General features: G+C 44.1%; 1 protein-coding gene and 1 pseudogene across 1 annotated transcript in view; one reads left to right on the top strand and one right to left on the bottom strand.

The window, feature by feature from the left end:
• RCOR1 (REST corepressor 1) overlaps nt 1–25,590 on the bottom strand; it is a 131,284-nt gene that overhangs the window by 81,062 nt on the left and 24,632 nt on the right. The window lies entirely within an intron of this gene.
• LOC108303986 lies at nt 21,703–22,565 on the top strand (annotated as a pseudogene).

Consider the following 25,590-nt stretch of genomic DNA (forward strand, 5'->3'; position numbering starts at 1 on the left):
TAGCTGGGACTACAGGCACGCGCCACCATGCCCAGCTAATTTTTTGTATTTTTAGTAGAGACGGGGTTTCACCATGTTGACCAGGATGGTCTCGATCTCTTGACCTTGTGATCCACCCACCTCGGCCTCCCACAGTGCTGGGATTACAGGCTTGAGCCACCGTGCCCAGCCGCTATTTTTTCTTTTATTCACTGTGCTGGGCACTCAGTGGGTCTGCTCAATGTGGAGATTTGTGACTTTCAGTTCTGAAAAATTTTAATGCATTGATTTAATATTGTTTCCTATTATCTTTTTTTCTCTCTGGAACACCTAACAATTCAGATGTTGGAGCTCCTGGACTGATCCATTAACTCTAAAGTACTCCCTTCTCTTTTGTTCTTGTATTTATCATCAATTACTAACATTATACCATAATTGATATAGTTGTCTCTCTTCTACATAACCGTTCTCCCTTCTCCCTCCCTCTCCGTGTGTGAGCGCACATGTGTGCACACAACCATTGGAAAAATGCAAACATCATGACACTTCCTTTAGTATGCATCTTCTAAGAATAAGGGCATACTCCTCTATAACCACAGTGCTATTATCACAAAAGCAAAAATATTAATTATCATTAGTATACATTCCTTATTCACATGTCCACACTTCCTCTTCCCGCCTAAGCATTTTTCAGTCAAGGAGGCAATCGGGCATTGTCCTTCTCTTTTCATCTCTCTTCGCGTACTACTTTCTGCAAGAGTTCCTCAGTTTTCTATTAAAAAGTTGTCCTGCTATCCTATTTTCCAAGCGCTTTCTTGTTCTCTGAATGGACCCCTACTTGACACCTTCTTATTTTTATGTCATGCATTCTGTCTTAGCTCTTTAAGCCTTTTTCTTTTTCAAATTTGAACTTTACTTATGCATCTTATATTTCCTATTTCTTCACTTGGTTTCTTTTTATCTGTTGGTGTTAGACTGTAGAGGCTTTCTTCATGTGTCTGATAATCCTTGACTGTTAAGTCATAGTTAAGAAGGAAGTACTAAAAAGTAAGTTTTAATTTCATGTTCACAGCGGGTGCTTATTAATGGCAAGGCTCCCTGAAGGTGATCAGACAGGGATCTAACTGCTATGGTGGATTACGTTTTTCTAGAGCTGATTACATTATCTCCCACCACACATCACCTTGTTACAGTGTGGCCAACTGACACTTTAAGATATGAGGTCTGTGTTCCTCCCTTAGAACCCTAGGCAAGTTGGTGACTATAGCAGAAATAATGTGATGCTACTTCCAAGACTGGTCATCATAAAAGGTAACACGGATTCTCTTGTCCTCCTGCAGGACATACATGTGGACACAAAGCCATGTGGCAGTCTGAGTGCCCCGAAGAAGCAGCACAAACAAGTGCACACAAGCCCTTGGGGAGGTGGTGTAGCCTGGCCCTCCCCCAGCCGTGCACACTGCCTTCCCCGCCCACTGCTCTTCCAGCTCTACCATCTGACTGCAACCAAAGCAAGAAACTGAGCCACAATTGCCCAATCAAGCTGTTCCTAAATTTCTGACCAACAGAAACCATGGAATTATTTTAAGTCACTAAATTTTGGGCATCATTTTTCAGGCAGCAAGACTATGGAACAGATTTTGGCCCCTGGAAGTGAGATGCTGCAACAAAAACCCAAAACATGTGCTACTGGCTTTGGGGCCGGGGGGCAGGTGGAAATTGCAAGGACTTTAAGAGGCTGTGCTATCAGCAAAAGCCTGAAGGGCCTCAACAAGGAAACTATCAGGAAGAACTTAACAGAAACTAAGAAAACTACTATTGTACACTGCAGGAAAAGGGTCCCCTGTTGTCTAAGTAGTGGAAAATGTGGCGTTTAGAAATGTGGAAAACAGGAAATGTACCTAATAAACTCCACGATCTACCTAAGGATATTTTCAGGCAGGATTTTAAAAAAAAGAAATGATTCTCAAAATTCTCAGTAAATCCTGATTGTGACTGTAAAACTTTCTTAAAACCTCAAAAAGATCTAAGAAGTTTCTCCACTGTCCTTTCCAACATCAAACAACAGAGTTTCTAAGAATACTAGTAGGCTGGTGACACACAAGGAACCCAAGAAAATGAAGGACACCACAAACTAGCTAAATGTGGTTCCTGTCTAATGCAGTAGGTTACAAAGTGACACATACACAGCCCACAAAATTTTCAAAGGAATTATACCAGTTTGGACTGAAAGGGACAAAAACAGTACAAAATGAAGGGAAGGTTTTTTGTTCCTCCAAAAATACTATAAGCACAAAGGCTAAGAAAACTACTCAGCTATACCGGGCATGGTGGCTCATGCCTGTAATCCAGCATTTTGGAGGCGGGCAGGCGGATCACGAGGCCAGGAGTTCGAGGCCAGCCTGACGAAAATGGTGAAACCCTGTCTCTACTAAAAATAAAAAAATTAGCTGGGCGTGGTGGTGGGCACCTGTAATCCTAGCTACTGAGGAGGCTGAGGCAGGAGAATCACTTGAACCCAGGAGGCGGACACTGCAGTAAGCCGAGATTGCACCACTGCACTACAGCCTAGTTGACAAAACAAGACTTTGTCTCAAAAAAAAAAGAAAGAAAGAAAAGAAAGAAATCTACTTAGCTATAAAATCAGCCATTTCTTACAGAAAAGGGTAATTCAGAAGGGTAATGTCAGGCTCCGGTTTCTCAGCAGAAGCCAGAGCCTGCAAGAATCATTTCCAGGCACCAGAATTGAGACCTAATCAAGGAACTGGCAATGTGTGGCCTGCTGAATTTCAGAAAGGTGATAGATGAGAAACCACTGTGCCTCCTGTTTCCTCTTTTCTGGACAGTTGTGTCTACAGCAATTATCCTAAGCTAGTCCTGCCATTTTATGTCAGAGGAAGCGAGAGATTTCGTCTCTTCAGGTCACATGGGTTCAGATCTAGAGGAACCACACCTGAGGAGCTTTGGGTGGCCACAGCTGGGCTTGATTCAGATGACAAGATGCTGAACTTGAAGTTAATGCCACAGCAGGAAGGGGGGGGGCGATGTGATGGGGGAGGGTGTAAGCATAAAATGTGGTAGATGGTGTTTTTCAAAGGAGGTCACAGAATGTTTCTCATCTCATCCCACAGGTACCCCTTACACTCTGACTGCAATTCCACTTCTGTACTCCTATCAAGAGATGGAATCTACCTTCCCTGCCCTTGAAGCTAACTAGACTTGTGACTACATTGGAAAAGATGCTATGTTACTTCCAAGGCTGGGTCATAAAAAGTGAATCAGTTTGCACTCAGTTTTCTCAGGATACTTGCTTTTGATGCCTGCACTTTCTTATAAGCAGTCAGAGGCCACAACACCATGAGGAGCGCAAGTCAGCCCACGCTGACAGACCATGAAGAAAGATGTCTGGCCAGCCAAGGCCACTTCAGCACCCCTGCCTCCAGCCACCATGGGACCACAACTTAAGTCAAAGAAACCGAAGCCAGAACTGCCCAACTGATGTCCTCCTAAATCCTGATCACCAGAAAGTGAGATAATAAAATGATTGTTGTTTTAAGGCAATAGTAACAGCAACAGCTGTTACGCAGTAATCACTGGAATACAGGGTAAAACTAAATTGTCAGCATCTGGGCCGGTTTTCTCCCAAAGAAGAACCTTCTAATTTGCTGGAGGATATAAGCCAGGCTCTAAGAATTCTGGAATGACCATTCAACATGCAAGCTTTCACTTGATCTATACATCTCCTCTACCATGTCTAGTTAGTTTCCACCTGCTCTCCCCACTTCAAGTCTAAGGTCCCTCTCTGATTCAAACCCTACCAAAAGTAAACTCGTCTTTTGCAAGGCCAGGGTAAGTCTAGTTGCTAGACTGCTGGAATGAAGCATGATCTAGAGAGAGAAGGACTTCCTAGAGACTTTCAGAGCCCATCAGCTTAGGACCAACCGCACCACACCTGGGCCTCTGGAGATACCTGGTGCCTCCAGCTCCTAGGCCTTGCTGCAGTTCTGCAGTAGCAACCTGTCTCCTCCAGCATCACTCCTGCCCCTTTTCAGTTCTGCCAAGGTAATTACTATGCATTAACCGATTTTTTCGGTTTCTAAAACATTAGTGACATCTCTGTACTGCTATACTGTTTATACTATCCCATTACTCAACATTCCAAATCTCAATCTTTTTACCTTTCTTCCTTTCCTGCCAGCTCTATATGGTTTGCTCACATCTTCTCTAATCTATTCCATTTTAATGCTTAGACTTCACCATCCAGTTTAGAAAACTGTAAAATCTTTAAAATGGCCTTCCCGACTCCATTCCCCCACACCTGATCCCTCCTATACTGTGTCAGAATACTTTTCTGACCATACTATGCTAACACAGACTAACCTTTTTTTTCAGACAGAGTTTCGCTCTTGTTGCCCAAGCTGGAATGCAATGATGCAATCTCCGCTCACTGCAACCTCCGCCCCCTGGGTTCAAGTGATTCTCCTGCCTCAGTCTCCCAAGTAGCTGAGATTACAGGCATTCGCCACCACACCCAGCTAATTTTGCACTTTTATAGTAGAGACGGTGTTTCTCCATGTTGGTCAGGCTGTTCTCAAACTCCCAACCTCAGGTGACCCACCCACCTCGGCCTCCCAAAGTGCTGGGATTACAGATGTGAGCCACCACACCCGGGCCAGACTAACTTTTTTAATAGACAGGATCTCACTCAGTCACCCAGGCTGGAGTGCAGCAGCATGATCATAGCTCACGTCAGCCTCAACCTCCTGGACTCACGTGATCCTTCCATCTCAGCCTCCTGAGTAGCTGGGACCACGGGCACGTGCCACCATACCCGGCTGGTTTTTGTAGAGACGAGGCCTCACTTTGTTGCCCAGGCTGGTCTGGAATTTCTAGGCTCAAGGGATCCTCCCACCCTTGCCTCCTGAAGTGCTGAAATTACAGGTGTGAGCCACTGTGCCCAGCCCAGATTAACTTCTAAACAAGTTTAACTATGACTATTATCATCAAATCAGCCTAAGACTTTCATAAAGAGTATTTCTTACTCTTCATAGCAATCCTATGAGACAAATATTATCAATCGTAATAAATGAAGAAATACATTTAACAACATTCTATGGAATTGAACTGAACTTCAATTTCCTCTTGCCAAATAATCTCAGAAATCCTAACCAGCTCTAACATTTTATTTTCTATGATTCAAAGGCAAGAAATATGAGGCACTGCATATAACTTATACTCAACATCTAGATCAGATACCTGTTAATACTGTCAAACTAAGTTGTTTATTTCTTCTATCAGATTCCTTCTTCTCCTGTGTATTCTTTCAATTAGAGCAAGAAACTGAAAGGACAATGGGCCAAGATGCAGCTGGGGCAGGAGTAAAGGGAAAGAGGTAAAACTAAGCACACCCCAACAGAATGGAGTCACAACTCTAACCACCCTTGTCCCCAAGTACTGGACCTTATCAAATTACAAGAGAGGTACTATCAAACGTTCCCCACATGAAACCCAAAAATGACATGTTTTTTTAATATACGCAGATTCAGCGCTGCTCACATTCCCATGATTTCCCTATGAAGAGTTACAAACTACAAGTTCAAAGGTAAGAAATGAGAATACAACAATCATCTTTATAAAACCAGCATTTCGACTGTATTTGCCACACTACCCAAACCCTAAAGAAACTATGCTAGATACAGGAGGGGATAAGGCAGAAGTAACACATAGTCCCTGCTTTCTTGAAGCATATGTGTTAGTGGGCAAGAAATAGCAAACCTTATGGAAGTGTGAGTTTCCTTATATGAGTACAATGGAGTTAACAGCAATTACTTCCCCAAATTGTCCTATAAAACACTTATCATAGTGGCTAGCACAAAAAACTGTAGAAATATTATTTTTTTTTTTTTGAGACAGGGTATAACTCTGCTGTTGGGGCTGGAGTGTGGTGCTGTTGGGGCTGGAGTGCAGATCTCGGCTCATTGCAGCCTCAACCTCCCAGGCAAAGTGATCCTCTTACCTCAGCCTCCTGAATAACTGGGACTAAAGGGGAATGAATACCACCATACCTGGCTACTTTTTGTATTTTTTTTTTTGTAGAGATGGGGTTTCACTGTTTCACTTTATAACCGCTCTAGTGACCCACCTGCCTCAGCCACCAAAAGTGCTAGGACTATAGGCATGAACCACTGTGCCTAACTCCTTAAATAATTCTTTTCTTTTTTCTTTTTTTTTTTTTTTTTTTTTTTTTTTTTTTTTTTTTTTTTTTTAGATGTACTCTCCCACCAGGCTGGAGTAGTGGTGCGATCTCAGGTTACTGCAACCTCTGTCTTCCATGTTCAACTGATTCTCCTGCCTCAGCCTTCCAAGTACCTGGGACTACAGGCGCACACCACCAAGCCAATTTTTTTTTGTATTTTTAGTGGAGATGGGGTTTCACCGTGTTGGCCAGGATGATCTCGATCTCCTGACCTTGTGAGCCGCCCACCTCAGCCTCCCAAAGTACTGGAACTACAGGTGTGAGCCACAGTACCCGGCCTCTTTTCTGTTTTTCTTCTGAGACATGGTTTCACTCTGTCAGCCTGGCTGGAGTGCAATGGCAGCTCACTGCAGCCTCAACCTCCCTGGCTCAAGTGATACTCCCACATCAGACTCCAAAGTACCTGAAACTACAGGTGCATACTACCACACCCAGCTAATTTTTAAATTTTCTGTAAGACGGGGCTTCACTATGTTGCCCAGGCTAGGCTCAAGAGTCCCTCCTACCTCAGTCTCTCAAAGTGCTGGGATTACAGGCATGAGCCAACGTGTCCAGTCTCAAATAATTCTTTAAATTACAATCAGATCAGGTGTAACTGTGGCATTCTCTGGAGAAAAGAGCTGTGTGACCTCAATTACATCTCACTCTGAACTTTTTTGAAATTTAGTTAAACTCATATTACATTTTTTAAAAATCAATTTTAAAAAACTGTAACCAAAATAGGAGACAGGTATCTTGATCTCCATGGGGTTTTCCTGGTAAGTCCACCAAGTCTTTCAGAGTCAAGAGGACTACCCAAGATATCTGTCGTCACTCTGAAATCTGATACATACTTTAGGATGGATCCAGTGTTCACATCTCATTCATACATATCTGAATACCATTTCAACTGAAGAGGACAGGCATAAGACACAGTTATTTTAACTAATTATCTTCCATTTCAAACATTCAATTAATTAAAAATATGACTAGGATGGACACAATAGCTCCCAGCACTTTGAGAGGCCAAGGTGGACAACCTGAACAGCCTGGGCAACATGGCGAAACGCCATCTCAAAAACAAACAAACAAACAAACAAACAAACAAAGGCTAGACGCCTGCAATTCCAGCACTTTAGGAGGCTGAAACAGGCAGATCACCTGAGGTGGGGAGTTCAAGACAAGCCTGGCCAACATGGTAAAATCCCATCTCCACAAAAATACAAAAATTAGCCGGGCATTATGGTAGATGCCTGTAATCCAAGCTAGTCAGGAGGCTGACGCAGGAGAATCGCTTGAACCCAGGAGGATGAGGTTGTAGTAAGCCTCGATCACACCACTGCATTCCAGTCTGGGCAACAGAACAAGCAAAAAAAAATTATATATAAATAAATAAATTAGCCAGGAGTGTTGACTCGTACCTGTATTCCCTATTGGAGGAGGGGAGCTGGGGAAGGGGAGGGGAGCTGGGGAAGGGGAGGGGAGCTGGGGAAGGGGAGGAGAGCTGGGGAAGAGGAGGGGAGCTGGGTAAGAGGAGGGGAGGGGCTGAGGCAGGAGGATCATTTGTGTCCAGGAGGTTGAGGCTGCAGTGAGCCCTGATCATGCCACTGGAGACCTTGTCAAGAAAAGAAAAAAAGAAAAGATAAGATAAAGTAAGATTATCTCATTGTCCTAAAAAGGATTTATACAACTTCACAGGTTAATTCCAGATCATGCTGTTTAGCTACCTTCACGACACAAAAGAAAACCATCCAAATACTTTTTAATGAGAAAATGTTAATATTAATACATTACAAGCTAGATCTGCCTAGCAACAAGTTATAAACTTATGTCATCCTACTTATGTTCCCATGGATACAGTCATGAACAGTACACTGGCAGCTGTACAAATCAGGAAAAAATTCCCAAGAGAATTACATCCAAAACTTGTATAGAAAACACTACCATGCCAGGCACGGTGGCACACACCTGCAATCCCAGCACTTTGGAAGGCAGAAGTGGGCAGAGTACCTGAGGTCAGGAGTTTGAGACCAGCCTGGCCAGCATGGTAAAACCCCGTCTCTACTAAAAATACAAAAACTAGCCAGGTGTGGTGGTGCGCACCTGTAAGCCCAACTACTCGGGATGCTGAGGCGGGAGAATCGCTTGAACCCAGGAGGTGGAGGTTACAGTGAGCCAAGATCCGGCCATTGCACTCCAGCGTGGGCAACAGAGCAAAACTCTGTCTGATAAAAAAAAAAAAAAAGAAAAAGAAAACATTCCTACATTTTAAAAAAATTCTTTTAGAGACAGTTTCTTACTCTGTTACCAAGGTTGGAGTGCAGTGGCTCAATCACGGCCCACTGCAGCCTCCAACGGCTGGGCGTAAGTGATACTCCCACCTCAGCAGCTGGGACTACAGGTGCATGACACCACACCTGGCTCAATTTGGGAGTGCATATCTAAATTTTTATTCAGCAATTCCACTTCCAGGACTCCAAAAAGTTAAATCAACTGAGCAGAGATTATATGTAGAAAAACAATCCATGCAGATTAGCTACAATACAGAATAGCAGAAACAAAAACATGTCAAGTAGAGTCAAATTATGGTCATACTGGCCGGGCGCGGTGGCTCACGCCTGTAATCCCAGCACTTTGGGAGGCTGAGGTGGGTGGTTCACGAGGTCAAGAGATTGAGACCAACCTGGCCAACATGGTGAAACCCTGTCTCTACTAAAAAACACAAAAATTAGCTGGGCATGGTGGCGCATGCCTGTAGTCCCAGCTACTCGGGAGGCTGAGGAGGGAGAATTGCTTGAACCTGGGAGACGGAGGTTGCAGTGAGCCGAGATCGCGCCACTGCACTCCAGCCTGGTGCCTGAGAACAAAGCAAGACTCTGTCCCCCACAAAAAAAAAATTATGGTCATACTCATACCAACATACTATGCAATCATTATTGCATACAATTCTAATAATAATATAGCTCGTTTCCGTACCTGTATATATAATTTTAATAAATATACATTGCTTCAACTTCTTTTTTGAAATTAAGTCTCAATCTGTCGCCCAGACTGGAGTGAAGTGGCGCAATCTCAGTTCACTGCGACCTCTGCCTCCTGGGTTCAAGCATTCTCCCACCTCAGCCTGCCAAGTAGCTGTTACTACAGGCACCCACCACCACACCCTGCTACTTTTTGTATTATTTAGTACAGACGGGGTTTCACCATGTTGGCCAGGCTGGTCTCAAACTCCTGACCTCAAGTGATCTGCCCACCTGGGCCTCCCAAAAGTGCTGGGATTACAGGCGTGAGCCACTGTGTCCGGCAGCTGCAATATTTTTTTATATCGTAAGATTTTAGACATATCTACTGAGGAAAATTTAAAAGTCTGCAGGAGAAAAACTAGGCAACATTGGACAGGGCACAGTGGCTCACGCCTGTAATCCTAGCACTTTGGGAGGCTAAGGCGGGAGACTGCTTGAGGACAGGAGTTCAAGACCAACTGGGCCAACACGGCCAGACTCAGGATCTCAAAAAAGAGGCCAGGCACCCTGGCTCACACTTGTAATCCCGTCACTTTAGGAGGCCAAGGTGGGCAGATCACCTGAGGTCAGGAGTTCAAGATCAGCCTGGCCAACATGGTGAAACCCCATCTCTACTAAAAATACAACATTTAGTTAGGCATGGTGGCAGGTACCTGTAGTCCCAGCTACTAGGGAGGCTGAGGCAGGAGAATCACTTGAATCCAGGAGGTGGAGGTTGCAGTGAGCTGAGATCACGCCATTGCAATCCAGCCTGGGCGGTAGAGCAAGATTCCGTCTCAAATAAATGAATGAATGAATGAAAGAAATATAAACATGTTGTGGAAAGATGTCAAAAAACTTAATATTTGTTATATAATACCTGAAATTCAATGCTGGTGGGAACCTTCTGTCCCTAGGTGGCAGGAAGCAGAGATTCATCTGACTAGTGACTTGTTCAGCCAACAAGAGATCAAATCTGCTGAAAGTTGGAGAGAACTGTTTGGGTTTTGGCAGCTGGTTGACTGGTTTGCTTTTGAGAGAGGGTTTTGCTTTGTTACCCAGGTTGGAGTGCAGTGGTATAATTGTATAGCTCACTGCAGCCTTGAAATCCTGGCCTCCAGCGACCCTCCTGCCTTGGCCTACCAAAGCACTGGGGTTACAGGTGTAAGCCACCAAGACCAGCCTGTTTTTTATATTGTAGTCAGGATCAATAAGAAGCCTATTAAAGGGCCAGGCACGATGGCTCCAGCCTGTAATCCCAGCACTTTGGGAGGCCGAGGCGGGTGGATCATGAGGTCAAGAGATCGAGACCATCCTAGTCAACATGGTGAAACCCCGTCTCTACTAAAAAAATACAAAAAATTAGCTGGGCATGGTGGCGCGTGCCTGTAATCCCAGCTACTCAGGAGGCTGGGGCAGGAGAATTGCCTGAACCCGGGAAGCAGAGGTTGCGGTGAGCCGAGATCATGCCACTGCACTCCAGCTTGGGTAACAAGAGCGAAACTCCGTCTCAAAAAAAAAAAAAAAGAAGCCTATTACATACCATTCAAATTGAGAATTTTCATTGACACCACCCCCAACCATGGGCAAGACAGAACTGCATCAGGCAAGCACTCCATAGGAACTACATCCTTTCCCTGGGCACTGTACAAGAATAACATGCTTCAGGAAAGACAAAAAGCGTCACCCTACCTCTGAGGCACAATTACGTGGAGTGCACAAGCATGTATGTATACATTTAGAGGCATCTCACAACTTAAATGTCATACCTCAAAAATCTACCTTCTATTTATTATATAGAAAATATAATTTTTAATTTTAGAATTTTCCTTATAGTCAACTTTTCAAGATTTGATATTCTGTTAAGAATAAACTCCAGGGCCGGGTACAGTGGCTCATGCCTATAATCCCAGCACTTTGGAAGGCAGAGGTGGGTGGATCGCCTGAAGTCAGGAGTTCGAGACCAGCCTGGCCAACACAGTGAAACCCCATCTCTACTAAAAAAACAAAATTAGCCAGGCATGTTGGTGCACGTCTGTAATTCCAACTACTAAGGAGGCTGAGACAAAAGAATCGCTTGAATGCAAGAGGCAGAAGTTGCTGTGAGCCCAGATCATGCCATTGCACTCCAACCTGGGTAACAGAGCAAAACTCCATCTAAACAAACAAACAAACACCTCCATTTTTAATTGCAACTAACTTTCCTTCAAAGTAATGGGTAGTCCAGCATGGTGGCTCATGCCTGTAATCCCAGCATTTTAGGAGGCTGAGGAGTGACAACCAGTTGAGGCTGGGAGTTCAAGAGTAACCTGGGCAATAGAGTAAGACCCCCATCTCTATATAAAAATTTTTATATTAAAAAAAAGCACTGGGCCAGGCGTGGTGGCTCATGCCTGTAATCCAAGCACTTTGGAGGCCAAGGCGGGTGGATCACCTGAGGTTGGGAGTTCAAGACCAGCCTGACCAACATGGTGAAACCCCGTCTTAAAAAAAAATAAAAAAATAAAAAATAAAAAATAAAAAAAAGCACCAAGCATGGAGTTTCCTGAATTCCATCTGACACCAGATCACATAGGAACTGTGAAAGCCTTTATTATAGCTTCCCAATTATACTTTCAGTGTTTATAACCACTTTCTATTGGATTATCAGAGTGTCTTGGAGCTGGATGAAACCTTTAAAACCATCTGATTAACGAGCAGAGTGAAGTTTTATCTTATGAGAGGATTAGATTCCAGGTCAGCGTATAGAAAGAAAACAGCGCTGGCCAGGCACAGTGGCTTATGCCTGTGATCCCAGCACTTTGGGACATTGAGGCAGGAGGATGGCTTGTGTCCAGGAATTCAGCCAGGGCAACACAGTGAGACCCTATCTGTAAAAAAATTTAAAAATTAGCCAGGCGTAGTGGCACACAGTCTCAGCTACTCAGCAGACTGAAGTGGGAGAACTGCTTGAGCCCAAAGTTTGAAGCTACAGTGGGCTATAATCACTCCACTGCACTCGGCCTGAGTGACAGAGTGAGATCCTGTCTCAAAAAAAAGAAAAAATGGCACGTGGTCAAAATTAGTCTTGAAAAAATTTCCCCTTGCAGTGGAAGGAAAAAAAAGAAAGAAAAATTCCTCAGGAAAGCTCTCCACTAGAAACCAACAACAAAATTATTTCTCAGTAAATTCAAAGCCAATTTTTCCCTCCAGTGTTAAACTAGGTAACTCTTTCTGTCATCACTGAGTGCCCACCAAGAAAAGTTGATGGTGGCTGGGCACAGTGGCTCACACCTGTAATCCCAGCACTTTGGGAGGCCGTGTGCAGATCACTTGAAGTCAGGAGTTCGAGACCAGCCTGGCCAACATGAAGAAACCTCATCTCTACTAAAAATACAAAAAACAATTAGCCAGGCATGGTGGCTCACACCTGTAGTCTGTAGCCCCAGCTACTCAGAAGGCTGAGGCAGGAGAATCGCTTGAACCCAGGAGGCGGAGGTAGCAGTGAGCCAAGATAGCACCACCACACTCCAGCTTGGCCAACAGAGTGAGACCCCGTCTCAAAAAATAAACAACAACAACAAAGTTGATGGGTTGTGCTTAGAGGCCATGTTCAATTTAAAATACTGGAAGCATACTCAATGCAGTCATACTTTCACATTAGGAGACTTGCAGGAAAAGATTCAAGGTCACACCCACGTCTTGCTTTCTCCAGGACACAGGGATGATAACCATAACCACAACCACATGTCCAGACTAGGTGAGGACAGCTCCAGTTTATGCCTGTCAACCTAACAGAGTTTTTAATAGGCCCCTTTTCATTCTCAAAAATAGTGTGGACTAGTCCACTCTCAATGGACGTACTCCCACACCCCACGCAGTCACTATTCACAGTGAGTCTGGGATGGTCAGAGACATAAAGTCACGTAGGAAATGTGACAGAAGTGATGATATGCCAGTTCTGGGCCTACACTTTAAAAAGAACTAGCAGTTTCTGTTTCCTCCCTTTGGGAATGTTTGCCCTGAGCCACTGCATAAGCCATCAGGTCCTACTGCAGACCCCACTGGAAAAGGAGAGCTCCTGATACTATGCAACGAAGAAAAAAAGCCCAGCTGTCTCAGCATTGGGAGGCTGAGGCAGGAGAATCACTTGAACCTGGGAGGCAGAGGTAGCAGTGAGCTGAGAGTAGGTATATGATTATGGCCTAAAGGGACTTGTCTTAGTCCATTTAGTGTTCCTCTAAAGGAATATGTGACACTGGGTAACTGATAAAGAAAAGAAATTCACTTGGCTCATGATTCCACTGGCTATAAGACTGGGCATCTGGTGAAAGCTTCAGGCTGCTTCCACACATGGCCGAAGGTGAAGGGGAGCCAGCATGTACACAGGTCACATGGCAAGAGAGAGGCACCAGGCTCTTTTTGACAACCAGCACTTACAGGAACTAACAGAGCAAGAACTCACCCCTCACCCAGGATGCCATTAATCTATTTATGAGGGTTCCATCCTCATGACACAAACACCTTCCATTAGGGCCCACCTCCAACACTGGAGGTCGAATTTCAACATGAGGTTTGCTAAGGACAATCCACATTGAAACTATAGTAGGGGTTAAGTAATCTGCCCAAAACTCCCCAGTTCCGCCTGACACAAAATAGGGTGACATCTCTTTATCTAGGAGGTGACATATAACATAAAAATTATAAGTCACTTAAAGCTGCGTTCTGCCCCTTACCACTTGAGGCCTCAGGCACATCGTTTAAGCTCTCTAAATCTCAGTTTCATGGTCTGTACAAAGGGGATGATAACACCTGTGGTGTAGGATTGTTATGAGGATTAAATAAGATCATGTTTGTAAATCTCTTTAGCACAGTGCTACTCCTACACGCACACATGCAGACTCACACACACACATGGAGCTAGAAGGAAGGAGAGAAGGCTACAAGGTACCTTCAGAATTTTATCACCTCATGCATGGTTAGATTACAAATAGCATTTGTAGAGCAATAAAGGTATTCTTTGTGGAGAGTTCCAGGCCAGACACCTATACTTTGTATACTTCCTGGGAAAAGCTTCTGTTCATTTTTCTTTCTCTACCACACAGCTTTGAAATTCCGCCCATATTTTTACACAAACAGAAACTTGTTACTGAGAGGCAAATTTGCACCAGACACTGTTCTAGAAGCAGCGGGGGGAGGGGGGATGTTAAGGCAACAAGATTTTAAAAAGCTCTCCTCTCACCTCACAGTTTCAACCTCTAGTTGAAGGAATGAGACAATAAACGACATAAATAAGGAAGTCTGTTAGATAATGATAAGAGTAAATGAGAAAAAAGGAAAGCAAGGAAGGGGAACAGGAAGTGCCAGGGATGCAGCTGAAATGTAGACAGACTGATGAGGAAAAACCCTCATGGGAATGTCACATTTCAGTACACATGGCAAGAATAAGTCTGTGGGCTATGTGGATGGGGAGGAGGCGCCCAGCAGCAAGGAGGCACTTCAGGCAGATGAATGAGGAGTGCAAAGGCCCTAACATAGAAGTCTATCCAGCAACAGTCAGGAAACAGCATGTTGAATAAGAAAATTAGCCAGGCATGTGGTGGTACCTGCCTGTAGTCCCAGCTACTCAGGGAGGTGCTGAGGTGGGAGGATCACTTGGGCCCAGGAGGTGGAGGGTTGCAGTGAGCCACTGCACTCCAGCCTGGGTGACAGAGCGAAACCTTGTCTCAAAAAAAGAAAAGAAACGAAAGAGCAAGTTGGCACCTCTGACTGGAGTAGAGAAAAGGGGAGGCCGAGCGCAGTGGCTCACGCCTGTAATCCTAGCACTTCGGGAGGCTGAGGCAGGCAGATCACTTGAGGTTAGGAGGTCAAGACCAGCATGGCCAACTTGGTGAAATGTCATCTCTACTAAAAACACAGAAATTGGCTAGGCATGGTGGTGGGTGCCTGTAATCCCAGCTACTTGGGAGTCTGAGGCACAAGAACTGCTTGAACCGGGGATTTTCATTAAGAAGTTCAAGTACTGGGCTTTCCCCCCACAATTTTCTCCCTTATTTGCCTATTCCAGAGGGGGCCACTAAGAGGCTAAGAGATTTGATAATTTTTTTTTTTTTTGGAGTTGCAGTGAGCCACCGCACTCCAGCCTGGGTGATAGAGCAAGACTGTTTTTTTTGTTTGTTTGTTTCCCTCAAAAAAAAAAAAAAAAAAAAGAAAAAAGAAAGAAAAGGGGAGGGTAACGGAGCTGAGGCCAGGAGTTACAGGGACTAGCTCTCATAGGGACTACATTGGCATCCTGTTCTAAATGTCAAGTGTAGAAAGGGTTCTGTAAAGGTTAATTTTATGCATCAACCTGAATACAACATCAAGTGCCCAAATGTTTGGTCAAACATTATTCTGGGTCTATCTGTGACAGTGCTTTTTGGATGAGATGAACATTTGAATCCATGAACTAAGTAAAACAGATTACCCTCCTTAATGTGGATAGTACTCATACAATCCACAGAAAGCCTGAAGGGAACAAAAAGGCTGAGTTTAAGAGGGAACCCCTCTGGGTCTCACTGCTTGAGCTGAGACATTGGCTCACCTAGTTCTCATGCATTCAGACTTGAACTGGAACTTACCCTGTCAGTTATCTTGCGTTTCCAGATTGTCAAGTGAAGATCTTGGGACTTCCTGACCTTCACAGTCATGTCAGTCAATTTTATATATATACACATGTATACCTTCTAAATTTATATATATACATATATATTCCTTATATATATTATATATACACGCACAGAGATATACATGTATGTCTCTTGGGTTAGATATTTCAAATAAGGTGAAGACTTAGCAACATGGAGCACACTGCTGACCTTATGAGCAATTTTAGAGGAGCAGGGGGACAAAAGCCTGAATGAAACGTGTAAAACAAAAAATAGGAGCAAAGAAATAAAGGCAGAATATACAAAATAATCAAAAGAAGTTTTTAAACAAGAGAAGTAATAGCCTGGTTAATATACTGATAAGAATGATAAAATAGAGATGAAAAATTTGATGACGCAAATACAGGAGGAACTACCGCAGTGATATCCTTAAACAGGTAGAAAAGGATGGAGCCTGGTATATACATGCACAGGGGTTAGCCTGAGCTAGTAGCTACAGAAGGCAGAGTATCAGGCACAGATGTAAACAGGTGGTACATCTGGCAATGGGAGCTGGTAGTTGTCTTCTAATTGATTCAGTTTTTTTCCCCAATGAAATAAAAGGAGGGCGAGGAAGGGAGAATTAGGGATTTAAAATAAGATATTTAAACTACCTAGGAGAGTAACTGGAATAACCTATATTAAGCCTTCTTGGTCTTGGTAATCATGACTGTAAAGTCAGAGTAGTCCATATGGTTTCTCCAGCCACATTCAGCTATAGGAAAGCAAGCACAGAATAGGCAAAAAGTTGGATTACAAGAGGCATAACAAATGCAGTTCATGCACCCTCTCCGAATTCCACTCGATCCTGCCTGCTGAACCTCCCAGCTCAAGCAGGCTCAGCAGCACAAGCAAAATCCTGCAATCTGGGAAGATCATATGAACTCAGCCTACTACTAGTGGTCTCCACCTCCCCAGTGGTAAGGGCTGGGCTTTGGTGACTTTCATTGTGCCCACTGTGGCAGAAGCCCCATTACCCCAATCAGCTGCTTTTCCAGCAGCTGCATAGAGAAGCCAAGTAACAAATCCAAAAGCAAAGAATAACTAAGATCCTTTGGGCAACTCTGACCAATAACAGAAAGGATATGAGAAGGAGCCAACAAATCTCTCAGCCATCCTTCCTCCAATCTGTCCCCAGCAGTGTTCTAAGAGGTGCCATGATTCGCCAGAGATTTCCAATATAACTGAGCAGCCAGCTAAGGTTCTTATCATGCTGTAGCTTGCTGGATAACATACCACTCTATATTTGCTTTCCCTCCTTCCCTGTCTCACTTTCCTTTTTCCCCCTTCACTCTAACTTCAAGTAAAGTATTAGCGCAATACATGCTTTGTTACGTGCTCTATTTTCCAGGGAATCACAGTAAGACACAGGTTGTGGCATAGCCAAAAGAACTGATGACACAAGAAGACGATGTGTTCTAATGACTGGAGGAGACGATGGAGGAGATGTTCTAATGACAAGGAGGAGACAATGTGTTTTAATGACTGGAATTTAAGCTGAACAAAGGTATAAGAATGATCAGGAGAAAAGGTGGTATACACAATGAACTAAAAGTCATGATGGAGTCAAAGATCACAGGGATGCTGGAAGGGCATCAGCTGGGAAGATCAGGAGGAAGTAGAATGCTAAGTCTAAAACAGATATGACAGAGGAATGAATCTCAGATAACAGTAACTCAAAGGAACGGGTGGCCGAGGTAGCGTAGAGAACAGGATCCTGGGAATAGCGGTCAAGGAATTAAGACAAGTATTGGAAGGATTAGAGTAATGGTGGTGTTGTATTCAACCTGTGCTGCCATTCACAGCAACTCTGGGAAGAGTATCATTAGGCATACTGAAGTAAGAAAAGACACAGAAATTATACTAGACTAAATGACAGAAAGGTAGAAACCACCTACTTCCCTTCTAGGAAACCAAGTTACTCAGACCCCTCCCGCTACAGACAACTAGAAAAGGTAAAAAAAATATTAAGAACATCTGCTTGAAGAAATCAGAAAAGTAACGACCAGGCACAATGGCTCATGCCTGTAATCTAGCACTTTAAGGGGCTGAGGCAAGAGGATTACTTGAGGCCAGGAGTTCAAGACCATCCTGGCCAACATAGTGAGACACTATTTAAAAACACACACAGGAGAGAGACTTCGCTTCAGGAAGGGAACTTCGGGCCAGGCACAGTGGCTCACTCTATAATCCTAACACTTTGGGAGGCCCAGGCAAGAGAATCCCTTGAGGTCAGGAGTTCCAGACCAGCCTGGGCAACATAGCAACACCTCATCTCTACAAATATATATACATACAAACACATATATATATTCCCAGCTACTTGGGAGGCTATGGTGGGAGGATTACTTGAGCGCAAGGGGTTGAGGTTGCTGTAAGCCATGACTGCCATCACATTCAGCTGGAAAAGGGGGAAGACTCAAAAAAACCTGAAAGGGAAATTAGGTATTAGGCTCTTCCCCCCAACTTTCTCCTTTTTTTCCCCAATCCAGAGGGAACCATAAGAGGCTAAGAGATTTACTAATTTTTTTTTGGAGACAGGGTCTTGCCCGGTCACCCAGGTTGGAGTGCAGAGGGTGAGATCTCAGCTCACTGGAACCTCGACCTCCTGGGCTCAAGTATTCCTCCTACCTCAGCCTCTCAAGCAGCTGTAACTATAAGCAAGCACCATCACACCTGGCTAATTTTTGTACTTTTTGTAGAGACAGGGTTTCAATTCACCATGTTGCCCAGGCTGGTCTCGAACTCCTGGGCTCAAGCAATCTGTCCGCCTTGGCCTCCCAAAGCGTTGGGATTACAGGCATGAGGTACCGTGCACAGCCTTATTTTATTTTTTTAAGAGACAGGGTTGGAAGGCTGAGGCAGGTGGATCACTTAAGGGAGTTTGAGACCAGTCTAACCAATGTGGCAAAACCCCATCTCTACTTAAAATACAGAAATTAGCGGGGTGTGGTGGTGCAAGGCTGTAATTCCAGCTACTTGAGAGGCTCGAAAAAAATTTTTTTCAGGTTGTTTTATTTTCTCTTTGGGTTTTAGCTATTATATTTTATTATGAAGCCCTCAGTGTGAATTTAGGTAGCATGCGTGTGCGTGTGCGTGTGTTTTAGTTTATTCCCTTTAGGATTCTTTTTTTTTTTTTTGAGACAGAGTCTTGCTGTGTCGCCAGGTGCCAGGCTAGAGTGCAGTGGCGCGATCTCAGCTCACTGCAACCTCCACCTCCCGGGTTCAAGCAATTCTCCTGCCCAGCCTCCCGAGTAGCTGGGACTACAGGAGCACACCACCACACCCAGCTAATTTTTTTGTATTTTTAATAGAGACGGGGTTTCGCCATGTTGGCCAGGATGGCTTCAATCTCTTGACCTCGTGATCTGCCCGCCCTGGCCTCCCAAAGTGCTGGGATTACAGGCTTGAGCCACTGCGCCCGGTCCCTTTTTTTCTTCAGGCTTCTTGAGGCTGTGGTTTGCCGTTGGATATATATAACATAACCAGGCGCAAGTGAAAAATACGTGACTAAAAGCCAGAAGAGGCCAGGCACAGTGGCTCACGCCTGTAATCCAGCACTTTGGGCAGCAAAGGCAAGCGGATAATGAGGTCAGGAGTTCAATACCACCTTGGCCAACATGGTGAAAGCCCAGTTTCTACTAAAAATACAAAAATTAGCTAGGTTTGGTGGCGCATGTTTGTAATCCCAGCTAGTCAGGGAGGCTGAGGCAAAAGAATCACTTGAACCTGGGAGGCAGAGGTTGCAGTGAGCCAAGACTGTGCCACTGCACTGCAGCCTGGGCAACATAGCAAGACTCAGTCTTTAAAAAAAAAAAAAAAAAGGCGAGAAGAAATACAAAACAGAAATGGACCTATAAGAGTTCTAGATATCAGCCAGGCGCAGTGGCTCACACCTTTAATCTCAGCACTTTGGGAGACTGAGGTGGGCGGATTACCTGAGGTCGGGAGTTTGAGGCCAGCCTGACCAATATGGAGAAACCCCCTCTTGACTAAAAATACAAAAATAGTTGGGCATGGTGGTGCCTGCCTGTTATCCCAGCTACTCAGGAGGCCGAGGGAGGAGAAGCGCTTAAATTCGGGAGGTGGAGGCTTCAGTGAGCCAAGATCGAGCCATTATACTCCAACCTGGGCAACAAGAACGAAACTCCATCTCAAAAAAAAAAAAAAAAAAATCCTAAAGGAAGTAAATTTAGCAGAAAAGAATATTCTGACCGGGTGCAGTGGTTCAGGTCTGTAATCCCAGCATTTTGGGAGGCTGAGGTGGACGGATTGCCTGAGGTCAGGAGTTCAAGACCAGCCTGGCCAACATGGTGAAACCCTAGCTCTACAAAAAAATAAACAAAAACTAGCTGGGCGTGTGCCACGCACCTGTAATTGCAGCTACTCAGGAGGCTGACGCAGAGAATCGCTTGCACCCAGGAGGCAGAGGTTGCCGTGAGCTAAGATCACGCCACTGCATTCCAGCCTGAGCAATATAGCAAGTCTCCGTCTTAAATAAAGTGACACCTACCACATCACAATAAAATAGCTGAAATCCAAAAAGGAAAAAGTGTAAACAACCTCAAGAAAAGGTAGATTACAATTATGCTGACAATTAACCTATTATTAGAAAAACTGGAAGCCAAAACAGAATTAACTACCTCTGGAGTGCCAAAAGAAAGTATACTTGGCCAGGCGAGGTGGCTCACGTCTATAATCCCAGCACTTTGGGAGGCCGAGGCGGACGGATCACCTGAGGTCAGGATTCAAGACCAGCTTTGCCAACATGGTGAAACCCCATCTCTACTAAATATACAAAAATTAGCTGGACCTGGTGGTGGGTGCCTATAATCCCAGCTACTAGGGAGGCAGGAGAAGTGCTTGAACCTGGGAGGTGGGAGTTGTAGTGAGCCAAGATTGTGCCACTGTACTCCAGCCTGGGTGGCAGAGCGAAACTCTCACTCAAAAAAAAAAAAAAAAAAAAAAAAAAAAAAAAAAAAAAAAAAAAAAAAAAAAAAAAAAAGAAAAAGAAAAGAAAATAAAAAAGAAAGTATATGCAACCTAGAACTTTATGACCGCCCCCCGTCCCCCCCCAAAAAAAAACCATCAAGAATGAAGCTGAAATATAGCTAGGTGCAGTGGTGTACAGCTTATGCCTATACCTTTGGAAGGCTGAGGCAGGATGATTGCTTGGGGCCAGGAGTTTAAGACCAACCTTGGCTAACCAAGACCAGCCTGTTTTAATAGTGAGACCCCATCTCTATTTAAAATAAATAAATAAATAAAATTTAAAAAGGAAACTGAAATAAAAATATTTTCAGACAAGTTTATCACCAGCAGACTTACACTAGAAGAGCTATCAAAGGATATTCTTCAGGCAGAAAAAAATATATATATATAACAACAGAAACTTAAGAGGTACACAAAACAATAAAAAGCAGCCAGGCGTGGTGGCTCACACCTGTTATCCCAGCACTTCCAAAGGCAAAGATGAGAGGACTGCTATGAGGTCAAGAGATGGAGACCAGCCTGAGAACATGGTGGAACACCATCTCTACGAAAAGTACAAAAATTAGCAGGGCACTGGTGGCTTGCATCTATAGTCCCAGCTACTTGGGAAACTGAAGCTAGAGAATTACTTGAGCTTGGGAAAAAGGCTTGCAGTAAGCCAAGATCATGCCAATGCACTCCAGCCTGGGTGACAGAGTGAGACCATGTCTCAAAAGAAAAAAAAAAGAATGTAATGCATCAAGCCCAGGCGGCGGTGGAAAAGTGACAGCGTATCTGGATTCCCTCTTTTTCCTTTTCCTATTACCGGACTGGAGAACACACCTAAACATGGAATCCCAATGCTGGGCGGCCAGGGCCAAATCCATATCTCCCCAACACTGGGTACCCTGGAGGTTCCGATCCTGCCCACCCACCACCTATCAATCCACTCTTTCCCCCAGGTCTTTTGCGTCCTCCCCCAGGAGCTCCCCAAGGCAATCCAACTTTCCCCCCAGGTGGGCCTCCATCCTATGCCACAGCCAGAGTATCCAGGATGCCAACTCTTGGGTCCCTACTCTCCTCCATACCCACCGCCTGCCCCTGAAAAGCCTCCTGTGAATCCCATGGCTCCTGGCATGGTCGGACCAGGAGTGACAGTGCACAAGAAGATGCAGAAAGCTCATAAAAAGATGCACAAGCATCACAAGTATGGCAAGCATGCCTCCTCTTCCAGCAGTGACTGAATATGGGCCCTGGACCCTTCCCTAAAGTCTCACCAGTTCTGCTCTCCCATCAAGCTTCAGATGCCATGGTGTACTGGGGGAAAGCAGACCTTGTGCTCCCCACCCCTACCCCATACCTGAGCCTCACTCTGCTGTTCAGTCCTGAGTGGCTAGGGAAAATGGGAAGAGGATTGTCATGGACATCTTCTTGCTGCTTGGATAGATCATATAGCTAATGAGTTTAGCAGGGAAGCTATTTTTTGATGATGATGAACTAAATGTTGAAGGCAAGTCTGAGATCTGCAAAATGTGATTTTTTTTTACTTCCTCTTACAATACTTATGATTGGGGAAGTTTGTGGAAACTTAACTATGATGAAAAATCTCTATCTTTTTTGTAAATTGGCATACTTGGGGAATTTAGTGGCAAATACATTCCCCAGCAGGCCTGTTGTTGGTTGCACTAACTGCAAGATTGCTGGGAAGCAGAGTCTGTTTAGTCAATGAGCTTTGACTGTCGTTTTGGAACCTCACCTCTCCTCCTTAGCCCAATATACTGTCAATATACCGTCTCAGGTCCTATTCTTGTTCTCCAGCTCTCAGTCCAAACAAAGTTATTTCTCCTGGGGGGAAAAAAAAACAAAAAAACAAAAAATGAGAGGCCGGGCACAGTGACTCACACCTGTAATCCCAAGGGCGGGATTACAGGTCAAGAGATTGAGACCATCCTGGCCAACATGATAAAACCCTATCTCTACTAAAAATACAAAAATTAGCTGGGCATGGTGGTGCATGCCTGTAGTCCCAGGAGGGACTTGGGAGGCTGAGGGCTGAGGCAGGAGAACTGCTTGAATCCGGCAGTGAGAGGTTACAGTGAGTCAAGATCGTGCCACTGCACTCCAGCCTAGAGACAGCAAGACAAAAAAAAATGAAAAGCAACAAAAAGAACAAACATCTTGATATATCCAAATGAAGTAATTATATAATAGTTTCTTACAGGAATTAAACTATGTGACAATAATGACACACTGGGGGCATAAGGGGCTAAGTGGAGCTAAGCATTCTAAGATTTTTGCATTGTCCTTCAGGAGGGTAAAAACACCAAGTCAACATGAGACTAATAAATTAAGGAAGTAAACTGTTAACTCTAGGATAACCACTAAGAGAACAGTATTTTTTCAAATAGCATACAATTACCAAGCTAAGGGAGAGGGCAGAATAATAATACTGAATTGATGCAAAGGAAAATCAAAGGGAACAACAAAAAAAACCCCACATAGAAGAAGTGGGTCAAAAAAACCTCTGCGTTAATAACCTAAAGACAGATATATCAATAAATACATTAAATGAAAACTATGAATGGAACTAAATGCAAGTTAAAAGCAAAGACTTGCTTTTAGTATTTGGATAAAAACCTGTTCAGACATACCTAACTGAATAAAGAAAGGTTGAAAATTTTAAAAGATAGAAAAATATGCCTAAAAAAGAAAAAAACAACAAAAGAAAAAAGAAAGAAAAAAAGAAAGAAAAATATGCCATTCAAACACTAACAAAAAGAAAACTGGCACAGCTGTACTGACATTAGACAAAGTAGATTTTAAGGCAAGAAGCATTACTAGAGATAAAGAGGGGAAGTCCATCATAAGAGGTTCAATCCTCCAGAGCATGCTGCATTAAGGCAGCAAAAACAGAAGCGCATGGTACAAATTCATGACATCATATTCAGAGGGTGTTTTTTTAGGGAGGCGAGAAGAAAAGAAATGGCAACAAAGAACAAGAGGACACGCTACTGCGAGGCCTAGTGACACGAGAGGGATGGACGGGCAGGCAAGTACTTTTTGAGAGGGCTGCAGGGAGGCAGTGTCGTCAGGAGATGGCCTATTTTCAGTCAGAATGAGAATGTGAGGGAAAAACACATCACAGAAGAAGCTGAAGATTAGGGGAATTCTGCTTATATACCTTGAGTTTTAAAGGGCTCAGGGAAAAGGTTCCAAAAAAATCAAGGTGAAAGATGGGATCAGAAAATGCCGAGTCCATGGAAAACAGGGAAGACATGGGAATCTGGCCTTCTGGCTGCCTGACAACTCAGAAAGCAGCACAAGATGAGATCAACACTCACGGTTCCTAGGCAGACAGCAATGGGGAGGCTATGGGTGTTGAGGGGAGGGAGAGTGGGACTCGAATCATGCCAGGAACAGCCAAAGTTTTGGGGCTTCCACTTGTCTTCTGTACAAGCTTTCAGGATGGCAGAGTAGCTGAACTCTTACTCTAAGCACTGCTTTCTGCTCAAAGAGCCTAAAGATTTGAGTTAGGATTGTAAGGAGCCAATAAAATTTGGGTAGGTATCAAAAGGAAGGTTATTCTCAAGAAGAAACAGAGCAGGTTACACAGCCCCTCCTCCAGTCCTACCTTTGGAATTTCTACCTGTCCAAATCCCAAAGGATTTTCCACTGTAACTAATAATGTTGTCAGGCAGTTAATCAAATAAAAGAAAATGTTACTTTTCTGTGGGTGGCAGTTAGGGGTGGGACAATTCACCCAGTTCTCCGCCTTTGTATCTCTTTTTGCCGGGAGAGAGGGAGGAATTCCAAGATCTTTTATTTTCAGAGCCTCCCAACAGTCGGTTAGCAATGCCAGCTACGTTGGTACAATCTGAAGGCCATCCCACTTGCTCTACAGGCATTCAGCCAACAGAATCCCTACAAACAAGATCAGAGACCAACTGGGATCTGTATCAATGTGGGATGACAAAAAGAGGCCTTCTCTTTCCTCTATACCCATAGACCTTCTCCAGCAAGACTGTGTTGGTTTGTTTGTTTTTTGAGACAGAGTCCTGCTCTGTCGCCCAGGCTGGAGTGCAATGGCACCATCTCCGCTCACTGCAACCTTCCCACCCCCACCTGGGGTTCAAGTGATTCTCCTCCTGCCTCAGCCTCTCGAGCTGGGATTACAGGCATGCGCAACCACACCCAGGTAATTTTTTGTATTTTTAGTAGAGACAGGGTTTCATCATGTTGGCCAGGCTGGTCTTGATCTCATCACCTTGTGATCCGCCCACCTCAGTCTCCCTAAGTGTTGGAATTACAGCTGTGAACCACTGAGCCCAGCCCAACAAGACTATGTTTTACAGCCAAATTCTGCCTTTGTATTTCATTAAGTGATTTTATTTCGTGCCAACTACATACTAAACAATGTCTACACACAAAGAGCCCTGCCCTTGTTGAGCGTATATTCCAGTACAGACGTTCAAAAATATATGTAAATATTTATACCAAGCTAGAAGACAAAAGGCACTATAAAAAAATAATTTAAAAATGAAATAGTAAAGCAGGAGAAAGATGACTTGAGGCTGGGCTTAGAGGCTCATGCCTATAATCCACACACTTTAGGAGGTCAAGGTAGGAGGATCACTTGATCTCTCAGGAGTTCAAGGCTGCAACGAACTGTGATCGCAACAGTGCACTCCAGCTTGGATGACAGGGCAAGACCTTTTCTCAAAAAGAAAAAAAAAAAAAA

This window comes from Cebus imitator, unplaced genomic scaffold (assembly GCF_001604975.1).
Source record: "Cebus imitator isolate Cc_AM_T3 unplaced genomic scaffold, Cebus_imitator-1.0 Scaffold52, whole genome shotgun sequence".
In the NCBI taxonomy this organism is placed as follows: Eukaryota; Metazoa; Chordata; class Mammalia; order Primates; family Cebidae; genus Cebus; species Cebus imitator.